The sequence below is a fragment of the Eretmochelys imbricata genome, chromosome 1 (assembly GCF_965152235.1).
Source record: "Eretmochelys imbricata isolate rEreImb1 chromosome 1, rEreImb1.hap1, whole genome shotgun sequence".
In the NCBI taxonomy this organism is placed as follows: Eukaryota; Metazoa; Chordata; order Testudines; family Cheloniidae; genus Eretmochelys; species Eretmochelys imbricata.
The window spans coordinates 34,413,423-34,427,827 of NC_135572.1; positions in this window are offsets into that span (position 1 = coordinate 34,413,423).

The window sequence follows — 14,405 nt, forward strand, 5'->3', positions numbered from 1 at the left end:
CCTCTTTGTTTTATCATCTGTTGACGAGGAAATGGAGCCACCATCTTATTTAATATATTCCATTGGTCATCAGAAGGTAACAACTTTTAGTCACTGTTCACCTGACATGTACCAGTAACACAAAGGTGAAAGGAGGAGTGCTGGAACAATTTGTATAGTGGAGGTGCTGTTTGAACCATTGAACCAAACTGTAAACCCTGTGTATGATGGAAATCACTTCAAGCCAGGGGATCTGGCAGCACTCCCAGCATTCCTAGTTCTAGCACCTGTGGGTAAAAGGCTCCATAAAACCACAGTCGCTAGAGCTACCCAGTTCACTGTGATGCCTCTTGATTTGGTATTTTAAAAATATAACCCTTTGTTCTTATGTAGCAATTTTTATCCAAATATCAAAACACTTTACAAAAGTTAAGACCACTAGGGACTCTGTTACTGATCACATGTAGATGCTCTGGTGATGGGGGGGGGGGGAAGGCAACATAAAAACCCTATCATATATAGAATGCTTAAGTATCACAACACCCTGGTGATGTAGATAAGGGGTCATTTGCTGGCCACTAAAATGTGGCCAGTTCTGAGATGGGATGCAGCAACTGTTTTATAGCGCAGCAGTTCAGAGTAGGAAGCAATGAAGAATACATTGTCTAATTGCAAGTGCCGGAACACTTAGATTAAAATGTAATTAGCTGATCTGGAGCTTGGCCAGATCACTGGAGTTAAAAAACGCCTACTTTTACAAAATTCACCATGGGATCCTTACTGATCACACAAGTGTCAGTTTTACCGCTCATGTGAAAGATGACGCATTTAGCAGCACTGTGCCCCTGAGACATTGTTGGGCATTGATTCCATATTGACCTAGACAGGTGGAATTCTTCATACCAGTGCTATATTCTACAGCACTTGGAGATGTCCTGTCTAGGTATTGACTGAACCGGCTATAGCTTCTGAGATCTGACAGGTTCACAATACAATGCAGGATGCTGCTATCTTTTCATTATCTGTTGTTTTACAAGAGGTCATTAAGACTGAGACTAATGTGGTGATCCTTTTTGGGAAATACTTATATAGACATTGGAGAGAGATCTGATAGCAATGGAATTATTATAAAACTATTAAACTACTTAATTTTGAACCGTCAATAAAATAAAATAACAAATCAAAAGTCAAAACAGCCCATTTATTACTGTAATGTTCTTAAATAAGCATGGGAATAGTTTTTTCAGGATGGAAATGCATGTTTTCAGGTATTAACTCAATTAATATTGCACTTCAAACAGTTAACTCATCTTCAAAGACACTGCACCAAAACATTGGTAGCTGGATACAATGTAGATTGCTCGCTGCACAGGATGTCCAGCACAGCATGCTTTAAACATCAGAGACCAGAAGTTTTTTGGTTACGAAATCTTCTGTTAGTCAAATCAGAAAACAATAATTACTTTCAGTTTGGAGAAATAAATACACTTAGCAATGCAAACCACCTTCTTCCTTCTTTTTGTTTTTGTTTCTTAATAGAGACTTCTGCAAATTGAATGGCTATAGTTATTCCAAAAATGTGTTTGCAGTAAGGCTAGGGTTTTAAAAAATGGATACCTATTGTTTAATATGGATCTAGGAGCCTAATTTTAGCTGCCAATTGTTGAAAACCTTGGACTGGAAGTTGACAAGGCCTGCTTTTCAAAGATGCTGAGCACCTGCAGCTCCCATTGACTTGAACTGGGGGTCTGAGAACTTGGCATATCCGAAAATCAGACTTTTAATGAGCCAATTGGAAAACAATGCAGGTCTCCACTTGATGCACCAATGTATTTTTTCATAGCTTCATAAGTTTAAATGAGTTATATTTTCTAGTCCCAGAGGGAGACTTTTTCTTTGAAAATAAAAATGTTTTGTATACTGGTCCTTGAAAAAGTCAACAGAAAAGAGAATTACACATTTTATTGCACTAATGTTTAAATTACACCAGCTTTTGGACAAAAATGTTGTGGTGTAAAATACTTTAGATTAGAACACAGAATGTAAACTTCAGATAAAGGTGTTATCTATTATCAATAATATTTGTCAAATTTTGCTCTAAACTGGTGTGAATCAGGATTGACAGAAGCTGCCCCAAAAAATCTTAGCTGTTTTCTCAGCCTACTTCCCTAGCACATACATCATTTGAGTTGAAATGCACTTTCAATCAGCTTTGCCTGTTTCCCCGCAGGATTTTGTGTTATGCAATATTTGGCCAGAGATTAATGCATTCAAACAGTTTTCCTTCTAATTCTAGTATTTGGAATCCTATGCCAGAAATGATTACCTTTGTGTCGCAGAACATCAAGGACTCAATGCCTTTAGAACGTACAGCCATGTATATAGGGTGTTGAGGGGTACCGCATCAGAACTAGTCCTCAATGAGTCCTGACTGAGGTAAGCACATGCTTAAGTTGAACCTGATTCAGCTAGACCACCTAAGCACATGCTTAGAGAGACAAAGAGGGTAAGGTAATATCTTTTATTGGACCAACTTTGGCTGGTGAGAGTGACAAGCACCTTAGAGACTAACCAATTTATTTGAGCATAAGCTTTCGTGAGCTACAGCTCACTTCATCGGAGAAGCATGAAAGCTCATGCTCAAATAAATTGGTTAGTCTCTAAGGTGCCACAAGTCCTCCTTTTCTTTTTGCGAATACAGACTAACACGGCTGCTACTCTGAAACCTGTCATTCTCAGCAATAAGAAGTTGGTCCAGTAAAATATATTACTTCATCCATGTTGTCTCTCTAATATCCTGGGATGGACACAGCTACAACTACATTGCATAAGCATATGTTTAACTTTCAGCATGTGCTTACATCCTGTTTACTTTAGTGGGATTCAAGCAAAAACTTGTTAAGCATAATGCTTTGCTGAATAGGGGTAGCTTGCTGCATCAGGGCCTCTAGTGGTGGAGCACACACCGGTTCTGGCTGGAAGTTCAGTTGTAGCTCCTGCATTTCCTTTTTAGAGTTATAGGGCTGGCTATGTTGGCTACACCCAACGGCCTGTGCAGAAAGGCATCAGGCCTAATTCTGGCCCCTTTGGATTTTGTCTTGGTACCAGTGCTGCTAGCACTCCTTCAGCCCTTGCGTTTGAGGACTAAGTTCTTGGCTGTTTCAGCTGTGCTGGTAGGTACATGAGAAAGAGGAAGGGCTTTTTGTATCCTTTGTTTCCGTTGCACAACCACACAGCCAGTCATGGGGCCAGATTTTCCCACCCTTCTGTAACCCACCAGTGAGTGTGTGTTACAGGTCCTAGTCTCTAGTGAGCCACAGAGCATATGGGCTGTGACAGTCCCCAGCTACAGAGCCTTGTTTCTTTAGCTTAAGTTGTAGCATCTCATGCTCTTAATTCTGGAGGTCCCCCGTGCATCGGCCAAGATGGTGGCCATCACACTTACGTGGAATTATCTTACTACATGAGCACTACTCATGAAATAAATTACTAGTTGATGTAAATGAGCGTGGCAGAATCGGGCCTCTAATTATTAACAGCATCGGGATTGAAATAATTTAAGTATTGTCAAATTTCCGTTCTGATCACTCTGTTCCAGAAAGACACTGCCAGCCTCCTTTTCCCAGAAGTTTTCTAACAGACTGACCACTCTGTACCTGTTCTACTGCTCTGTACTGAATCTAATACTGATCTTCAGACCTGCTTGTATGTATGCAATTTCCATCTCCTGGCTAAAGCACCAACTCAGCAAAGCAATTAAGCACTTGCTTATGTACCATTCAGTGCTGAAGAGGGATGGAATTAAGCATGTGTTTAAAGTTAATGGTTGCATAAGACATGCTGGTGTTTTGCTCAGTAAGAGCCTTAAAAGGTGGAGGTACTCATTTGACTTACTAGATAGAAACCTATTTTTTGGAGGCAAAGGTCATGAGTTATTTTCCTGAGGTTTTTTTTTGTTGGGTTGGCACCTGATGTACATGTTGTTTGCATGTATATGGCCATACCATTGATTATTATCCAACCTCAAAATCTGGGTACTACAGAGATAGGATCGAATCACTTTACAACTAATCCTGTCCCTTACAAATACTGCTCTCTTCTGAAATCTCTCAAGTGTCGTCAGAGAGACAGATGTTTATTGTCAACTTATCGCCTTGAACCACTGGTTGAGGCAAGGATGGAGAATAACTATTTAATGGAACATGCAATTGATTTGGAAGATATCCATGTAGGAATAGCTTTACTGATACCTGCAAACATGCTCTATTTGACTTGTTGAATCCAAATCTGTTGAAATGAAGTGCTATAGAAACAGCCTCCCCATCACTTTAATACCATATGATTTTCTTTCTACTAAATTCCAGGAACTGCAGTTTTACTAGAGTCTGCCCTTCTGAATGCCCTTTAGGTTTTTTGGCTATAAACATTACTTGTTGAGCTGGTTAGAAAATGGGGGGGAAAATGCACAAAATGTTTAATTTTCATCAGCATTTTCCAACCAAAATTGATTATCTCAATTCTCTGGCTTGTGATAGGTCTGTTATAACAATTATCAAAACGTTTAATGTTTTCTCTAGTGACTTGCTAACATATTTTGCCACCAGGATAAATATGGTATAATTCTAATGAATTACTACAGATTTACGTTGGTGTAACTGAAATTATGCATTCAATATCCTGTTTCAGGTTAGTAAAAATAAAAGAATGCTGTAGGTTTTGTGGAAGCGTACAAGATTTAAAAAAACATGAAAACAGGTTGTTATGCTGGGGGGAGGTGAAGCCTTATTGAACCTGGTGGGCATACTAGTTGTCCTTTGTTTTTACATTTATCCTGAATAATCAAGCTCCTTTGTGGAATAGATGGCTGACATAATAGAAGCCACCACAATGTAAAGTTGGAATAGGAGTTGAGCCATGCAGTCGAAGGGGTTTTCACTGGGGTCTGAATGCAAATGCAGGGGGATGGGGATGGTCGGGGGGGGGGGGGGGGGAGGGGAAGGGGTGGAAGGAGTGTGACACTGCAGAAGCACAAAGGAGCCGCAGAGAAGTATTTGTAGTGTGATCTCTCAGAAAAAGCTGAGAGAGAGAGAGCGCGTACTTTTGGGTAGACTGCTGGATAGAAAGAGCTTTGGAAGTGTGAGCAAAGAAACTGGTTCCTGCTGTCCTTAGGGAAATAGAACTTTGTGTACATTCTTTGTAAATAAACAGCATTGCATCAAAGAAATACCTGACTCCATCATCAATTTCTCCCCCTAGTGGAAACAACTCACAAGTCCCCCATATATTCACTACTTGCTCAGATCAAAAGGGATAACAATATTATGAATTCTTTGGTTTGCTTGTTCTTAGATAAAGAATAGATCTGCTGGAGTAAAGAACCATAAAGGCTGAAAATACTGTTTTGTTGGCTCAGAGCTAGCTATCAGTAGATCTAGAAAATAAGAGTATTTGTTGTTACACAGGTTTCAGAGTACCAGCCGTGTTAGTCTGTATTCGCAAAAAGAAAAGGAGTACTTGTGGCACCTTAGAGACTAACCAATTTATTTGAGCATAAGCTTTCGTGAGCTACAGCTCACTTCATCATATGCATCACTTCATTGGATGTAGCTCACAAAAGCTTATGCTCAAATAAATTTGTTAGTCTCTAAGGTGCCACAAGTACTCCTTTTCTTTTTATTGTTACACAATACTTAGAATTCAGTTATTTGCACAAAACATTTTAATTTTTCTCTGATTAGGATTTAAAAATAAGCAATTAGATATTCTGTAAGGTGCTTAGGAAATTTTTATGATTAAAATCAGCATTTACTCTGTATACATGCAACCTCACATCTATACTTGTAAGAGGACCATGTTTCCTGAAGCAGTTTTAAACCACTTCAAGCTAGAACAGTTTTAAGCTACTTTATGTTTCAAATGTGGATGGTGTCCAGCTGTGTCAATGAATTTTTTTAATTATGGCCATGAGCCAAGATCCAAATTTTAAGAACTTGCTTACATCATTCATATGCTATGTTGAATAGGGCTGCTTTCCTGAACTGTGGTCCATATTTGGAAATATCTTTAAAATTTAGACTCAACCACCCTTCTTAAACAGTTTTAACATATCTGGCCCCCCAGTTAATTTTTGTTAAACACATTTACACTTGAAATGATTTAACATCAGATTTAAAACCATTTGAGGAAAATGATTCCCTTATAAATATAGAAGGGGCTTAATTAGTATTAAACTGCAAAGATCAGATTCTCAGGTGGGGTAAATTGGCAAAGTTTCTTGACTTTAATGAAACGATGTGATTTACATTAGCTCAGGGTTTGACTCTGATAACAAATATAAAATTAGAGCAAGCCAAAGTCAAGGAAATGTAATACAGCTACAGCATGAACAATACTATTGACTTGTAACACCATCTGCTGGAAGACAGAAAATAAAAACAATTGCAAGTTGTTTTGTGCTCCCTTGGGACCAGGTTTACTCTTCTTTACACAGATTTGGGCCCTAGTCAGGGGGTGACATATTCATGTAACTGAGGAGCAGAATTTGGCCCTAATATGGGTTCAATCTCTCAGTCAGGCCTGTCTTTTTATCTTATCTATTGATATGGCATCCATCCCTATAGTCGAAGAGCAGCTGTCCCATTTCATACAAGATGCATCAATATCTAGATTGTTTATTCACAATGGTTTTATCTTTATTGTACTGTTCCTTTTGAGAAATAAGAAAACAGAGTCAAAGTAAAATATACTTTTTATCCCAAATCTATGTGCCATTCCCGATCTTGATTTAACAGGACATAGCGTCTTTCCTCTGGGTTAAGGATCCAGCTGAGACAGCTACCCCAGTGCCACACATTCTACGAGGGAATCCAAAGTCAGAGCAGTGGCATTCAGTGAAGTGTAGCTAAGGTGACCAGATGTCCTGATTTTATAGGGACAGTCCCGATACTTGGGGATTTTTCTTATATAGGTGCCTATTACCCCCCATACTCTGTCCCAATTTTTCATACTTGCTATCTGGTCACCCTAACTATAGCTGTTCTCTTTGAACATTCAGATAGATGAAATAAAGGACTGGGTGGGGAGGGGGTCATCTTTAAAGGTATCTTAAATGGGAGTTCAGTTCCCAGAGCTCTGATTTCTGAATCAGGAAAAAACAAGAAAGTATGTCCTCCCAGGGATTGACATATTCAGTTTACAAGAGAGGTGATAAAGACGGGCCATGACGTAGAAAAATCAAATTCCAAGTTTGCCAGTAAGAAAAGAGCCTGAGTAGTAGTCAACTAAAGAATGGAAGGGAACAGTTTACCTAGGAAGTTACAAGAGCCTATATTAAAATGGAGAGCTACTTTTACCCTTTTGTCTGCTTGCCTCTGGCAAAGGCTGACTCAGGGATAGAGGGGGAATTTCTTGGGGTGCAGCAACTCTGCTGGCTTGGAAAAGTGTGCACTACATCACCTGTTCCTCTCTGTGTTAGACAATTCCTGTGTCTCTGTTTCTACAGTTTAAAACCTTTAAAAATATCTTTCTTTACAGCTGAATATAGAAATTGCCAGAATCTAGTCCTGTACTTCTTTATTTAAAAGCAAACAAACAGCGAATTGGGGATGTTTGCACTAAAATGATATGAATCAGTGTCTGTATTTCTTCATATTTATATGCCAAACAAATGTATAAAAATCTGCATTAAAATAACGATTAGTAAGTGTGCAAAATTGAGCAATGGAAAGTTAGGAAATGCCAGGATTCAGGTAGTTTGAACACTGTGCACATGCATTTTGACACAGTCTTTAATAACACAATTGCACTGTTTTTTTTCCACAGGCCCCCTCATTCAGTGGTAATGGAAGTTTTGTTTGTTGTTTGCCTTGAGGCACTGTGCAGCTGTGTACATACTTTGCAACATGAACATACCAAGTCAGGTTCCAGGTCTCGGTCCTTATTTTCAAGGTGCTCAATGGCCAGGGCCCAGTATCTCTAAAGTACCAGGCTGACAGGTCCTATTTCTCAGGCACCATGAAGTTTTCTACGATAAGGTGAGGTTTGTTTGTGCAGGAGATAGAGCTTTCTCAGGGGACAGTCTGTGACAGTGGAACAAACTCCCAAAGGAACTAAGGACCATGACAACCCTCCCACCTTTCCCAGTGCAAAGTGCATTTCTTCAACCTGACTTCTCTAATATAAATACATGAGCAATGTGTACACTTAACCTCACTCCCAAACAAACCAGAAATCAAAGCCCTACCAAAACAAAACAATCCACTGCACACACAATTCTCCCCATGAGAAGAGGATGAGAGAGAATGAACTGGACATGACAAATGTTATTTGCAATCATGTTGTAGCCATGTCGGTCTCAGGATATTAGACAAGGTGGGTAAGGTACAGGGTGACCAGATAGTAAGTATGAAAAATCGGGATGGGGGGAGGGGTTTAATAGGCACCTAAACCCTGAATATCGGGACTGTGCCTATAAAATTAGGACATCTGGTCACCCTAGCTGAGGTAATATCTTCTATTGGACCAACTTCTGTTGGTGAAAGAAACAATCTTTCAAGGACCTGAAGAAGAACTCTGTGGAGTTCTTTCATCAACAGAAGTTAGTCCAATAAAAGATATTACCATGATAGATGTTAGTCATATTATTAATGTACTAGGGGAAGCTGCTCAGATACTGCACTGATGATAGTATAAGAACCTATATAGAATAGAGTGAAGGAGAAAGAGAGAGCCGCTTCTTGGGATTATCCTTTCCCTTGTTACTAATGATCCTATTTGCTAACAAATATATACATTCTTAGTGCTGTTGTAGCTTTGTGCAGAAGTGTAAATTGTCTCAGTAGATTCTGATGTATTTTATCCTGTAGGCAAAGATATCCAAAACAGGGAATATAAATAACACAGGTTATGCAAACCCACACCACTAGGTGGAAGCAGATATTTTGAATTGTCATTTATTGAGAAACTGTTTCAAAAAGCGAAGTAATGTTCTTGGAATTCTGCTTTAAGCCATAAGGCACACAGCTAAGCAGAGTCATCTCTAGAGTGCGGGATCTTTAATTTTTTTTCCATGCAAGAACATGCTTAAAATCCCTTTAATAAATTGTGTTATCTTCACTCTCCTATTTGTCTGTGCTGTGACGGAAAAATATAATTGTCTGTTAATAATGGCTTTTATTTGAAGCAGAGAGTTAGAAAACATGTTTGTAAAATGCTTTGAAGAAGAAAATCTCTCTAGAAATGCAAATTATTATTATTGTTGTTATTGGGTCAAATTCTACAGTCCTTTCTCAGATCCTCAAGAGGTATTGAGGCTCTTAGCTCCCATTGATTTCAGTGGAAGTTAGGAGTCTAAATACCCTTAAGGATCTGGGTCTCATACCCTACTAAGACAAAACTTTGGCTGACTTTAATTCAACCTAGCACTGAGTTGGGTTAAGCCCTATATCTTACTGTACGTTATACAGAAGCTTTTAGCTAGCAGGAGTAAATCTGCTAACTATTTTTGTAGTAATGCATTTTCTCCATTTACCACATTTGTTTTCTTGCTTCCTCAGGCATTTTGGGCCTTGTACATAATGTGTATAAATGGTATATTTATCGTCCTCTCTGGACTGTAATGTGTTTTAAGTGATGGTGTGTTGTAAAGCTGCATTCAGTATGGGCTGATCCGTTGATCCTCATTAGTGAGACAAGTGTATGAATTGCAACCCCAACACCTGCTATGGGCTAGCTGCAGTGAACAAGCATTATTAAAATTACCTGTGCTCCTACAAGATGCTGCATTTTTGAAAGGCCTGACTTTATGGAGCCAGGTGTAGACAGTGAGGGGTGCGTAACAGCACAGAGACAGGCAAACTCTCTGTGATGACCATGCCCATAGCTTCTTGTGGAAGTGGCCTCCTGTTTATGTACTAAAAATGGAGTAGGCCTCAACTGTGTGCCACTGCGTACTTTCCATCTTGTTTCAGAGTAGCAGCGATGTTAGTCTGTATCCCCAGAAAGAACAGGAGTACTTGTGGCACCTTAGAGACTAACAAATTTATTTGAGCATAAGCTTTCATGGGCTACAGCCCACTTCATCGGATGCATAGACTGAAACATACGGTAAGAAGATATATTGAATAATTTTGAATCTATTTCCCCATGTTAAGTATCCTCACACCTTCTTGTCAACTGTCTAAATGGGCCATCTTGATTATCAGTACAAAAGTTTTTTTCTCCTGCTGATAATAGCTCATCTTAATTAATTAGCCTCATACAGTTGGTATGGCTACTTCCACCTTTCATGTTCTCTGTATGTATATATATATCTTCTTACTATATGTTCCATTCTATGCAGTCGATGATGTGGGCTGTAGCCCACAAAACTTTATGCTCAAATAAATTTGTTAGTCTCTAAGGTGTCACAAGTACTCCTGTTCTTTTTCCATCTTGTGCAATTGTACAAGTTCCCAGTTTACACAATGGTATGGAACAGGGGCTTAGTCACATCAGACCCTGAATCAGGGAGAAAGTTCCCTAAATATGTAGCATTACTTAGTTATATACTGGTACCTGGTCAAAGGGGCCTTTTTTGCTTACTTTATTATTCTCTTGTCTGTTTGTTGTGCTGTTAATAGGTGTTAATTAATGACAGTTAAGGACCATCTTGTTCTGTGTCTGTATAGCCTAGCACAATGGGATCCTGGTCTGTGACTGGGACTATGAGGCAGTACTGCAATACAAATAATCACATGCTGATCTACAGAAATACTTTCTACCTTGACGATCCCCACTGGCTTAAGAGAGCGAGCTGTATTAGTCATTGAAAATGGAAGTATGTGAACTGCGGTTTAACTCAGTCCCCTTGTTTCCTGCACTGAGTGTTCTTTCTGCTCAATACACTCAATGGTAGGCATGTCCACATAATAGGGTTATGAAGATGGGTCGATGGGAGAGTTTGACTTCCTTAACCATGGGATGCTGTTGCAGGAAGGAGGTTTGCTGGGAAGAGATGGGGTCCGTCTGACCAAGAAGGGGAAGAACATTTTCATGCACTGACCAACCTTATGAGACGGCTTTAAACTAAGTTCAGAGAGGGGGCAAGTGACAAAAGCCACCAGGTAAAAAAAAGGTGATCTTAATGAGGACTAGATATTTGGGGAGAAGTAGATGTGGAAAATTACAGTAGAGTTATAAGAAAAGGAGGACTTGTGGCACCTTAGAGACTAACAAATTTATTTGAGCATAAGCTTTCGTGATGCATCCGATGAAGTGAGCTGTAGCTCACAAAAGCTTATGCTCAAATAAATTTGTTAGTCTCTAAGGTGCCACGAGTCCTCCTTGTCTTTTCGCGGATACAGACTAACACGGCTGCTACTCTGAAACCAGTAGAGTTATAGGAGCAACAAGAGGGAAATCCATAGGGGCATCTGCTTAACATCTTAGAAGTCGATACACAAATGCTAGGAGTAATAATAATGGGGAATAAACAGTAAGAACTGGGAGTTTTAGTTCATAAGTCATAACTGAGCGTAACTGGCATCACAGATACTTGATGGGATAAATCTCATGACTGGAATATTGGTACAGAGAGGTATAGCACAGATAATAGGGAAATCCCTGATGAGCCCCCAGCTGTGAGAGGGAGGGATGTTGCACCCCCACGTCTTCCACAAACACAGACCGCTTTGAGACTTTCTTGCTTGTAAACACCAACATGTAGTCTATTTAATCCCCTACAAATAGATAGCACCTTTACATTGTATCTCAACTTTCTAACCTCTTCTCCAAAAGTGGGGGGAGGGAGGGTATGGTGTTTCCACTCAGAGAACTCACTTTCTCAGGCTCTCCTAGCTTTTTGTCTTTCTTTTTCTCTTAGGGTGACCAGACAGCAAGTGTAAAAAATCAGGACAGGGGGTGGGAGGTAATAGGCACCTGTATAAGATAAAGCCCCAAATATTGGGACATCTGGTCACCCTAGTTTCTCTCTCTGTCTGTTCCCCTCAAAGGGCTCCTGCCTGTGTCCTTTTATACAGTTTCCCTGTTAATGGGATAATTGGTTCCTTGACTCACTAGCCCCAATCTGGCCTGGTAATCAGGGTACACCTCTGTCCAATTAGGCCTTCTGTGGGGAACCAAATTAGTACTAATAGTGACCAGAGTGCTGGCTCAAGTGCAAGCCCACAGCACTCTGTCACATCATATCTGGAGATATTACCCAAAATGTCCATTAGTGATCACAGGTTTCAGAGTAACAGCCGTGTTAGTCTGTATTCGCAAAAAGAAAAGGAGTACTTATGGCACCTTAGAGACTAACCAATTTATTTGAGCATGAGCTTTCGTGAGCTACAGCTGCATTAGTGATCACCACACTCTATGCCCCTAGTTTTTCGGTCCTGATCATGTATTTTTTCCATATCACTGTACTTTGCTAGTGCCCATACTCCTTGCAGAAAGAGAAAAATGACTGCAAAATGTTGTCCCTAGCAAAACTAGTCATATGAGATGTATGAGACTGAAACTTACCTCCTGGCATCAAGTCCTTCCAGGGACACTGGTCTCCAGGCTATTGTCAATGGATGAACTGTCGATGAACAGCAGACCTGACAAGTAACCGGGGTTTCCGGACTCTGTTCAGGCTGCACCTTCCTTCTGATTGCTGCAGTTCTGTGCCTCTCTTTCCCCAGGCTTTCCATCGAAGCATTAGATTCTGTGCTTTTCAAGGGTGTGAATGAGAGACTGGTGAGAGCACTCAGGAAGCAGAGAACTTGGATTCTTCTTGAAAACCCCAAGACTCACCATGAGGGGGTGTGTCTGCTGGTGAGGTAAGAGATCTAGGAGGCATCATTTCATGCTTGGGGATCAGTAACCAATAGAGTGGCTGAGAGGGACCCTCCAGTTTATAGCTTTGTGGGGGGTGCCCTGGGTGGGAAACACACAGCTCCCACTCCTAGATATCAGAGCTGTATGGTCAGAGCAGCTGAGTTTTCGAAGTGTGCAATCTACCCCAAAAGCGGTTTCTTTTGTCTTCCAGTCTTCTGCTAAAATCGGGACTAATAACACCTGATATCATACAGAGCCTCCTCCCCTGGGTGAATTCCCCAACAGAAAACCATCGAGTCACCAGCACAGCTTTCCTTGCCCGGGTAAGACACAGGGCTCTGAAGAGCAGTTTCACCATTAGGCTGTTGTCTGTTGTTTGCCTTTCTTTCAGGAGTTGTACAGTTCAGTTCATAGGAGTAATTGTCATTTTAGATAGCAGGATGGATCCTCCTTTATATGGAAACCTCACAAGGAACTTCATTACACCTTTCTGAGTCCTTCTCTCTGTGTTATTTTTATCGCTGTCACTGCCTATACTAGCTACACAGCCACTGGTGCTGGCTGAGAGAGAGTGAGAGAGATACAGACAGAGTTTGGATGACTGGACCTCTTCTGCCAAGACTGGACCTCTTCTGCTAGTGCTGATCCTAACCAACAGCTCCTGATTTTGGTTTAGCTCAGCAGATCTTCTGAATGAACCTAGTGTCCTAATACTATGAAACAAGCAACATACAAATACATTAACATCTATCTTAGGTTCTCATTACTGTAGTATCTGAATACCTCAAAACTCTTTTTAATGTATGTATCCCCACAACACTCTTGTGAGGTAGGGAAGCACTATTATCCCCATTTTACAGCCAGGGAACTGAGGCACAGAAGGGCTAAGTGACTTGCCCAAGGTCACACAGGAAGTCTTTGAGGGAGCAGGAAATTGAACCTGGGTTTCCTAAATCCTAGGCTAGTGTGATACCTGCTGGAGCACCCTCCCTTTCCACAGCCTTCCTCCAACATCTGCGTCATATTTCCCACTTACGCTAAGCAACTATCTTCGGGGCTCATCTGGTTCTCAGAAAAATAATCTATCTGTGCCTGTGATGGGCTGTACCTGGGCTTTGAGGCGCCTTACAAGAGGCCCCGTGGTCCTACTACACCCTGCCCCAGGAAAAGAGCCACAAAGGTGGGTCCTCCAGGTCTGTCTAGAGAGGCCTCGTGAAAGCAGCCAATTAGAGCCCATCAGGCTCAGATAAAAGGAGCTGCAGGGTCTTAGCAGGTCAGTTCCTGGCAGGAACTGGAGGGGCAAGAAGGGGTGCTGCTCGCTGGCCACAGAAATTCAGGGGATAGCCAGAGTTTGATTCTGGCAACATTTGCTTAAGCTTGGTTTGCAGGAAAAGAGTCCCTAAGAACTTTAACCCTGAGGTGAAAGTGGCTGGTAGGAAAGAAGCCCGGAGAAGAAGCAACAGTGAACTGAAATCAAGCAGTGCCTAGCTACTGTTTATAGGTCCATGGGTTGGAACCCATAGTAATGGGCAGGCCCAGGTTCCCCTACCATCCACCATGGCAAAAGCCCCACGAAGGGGACAATTCTTATGGAGAGCTTGAACAAAGGGCAAGATTTAAAG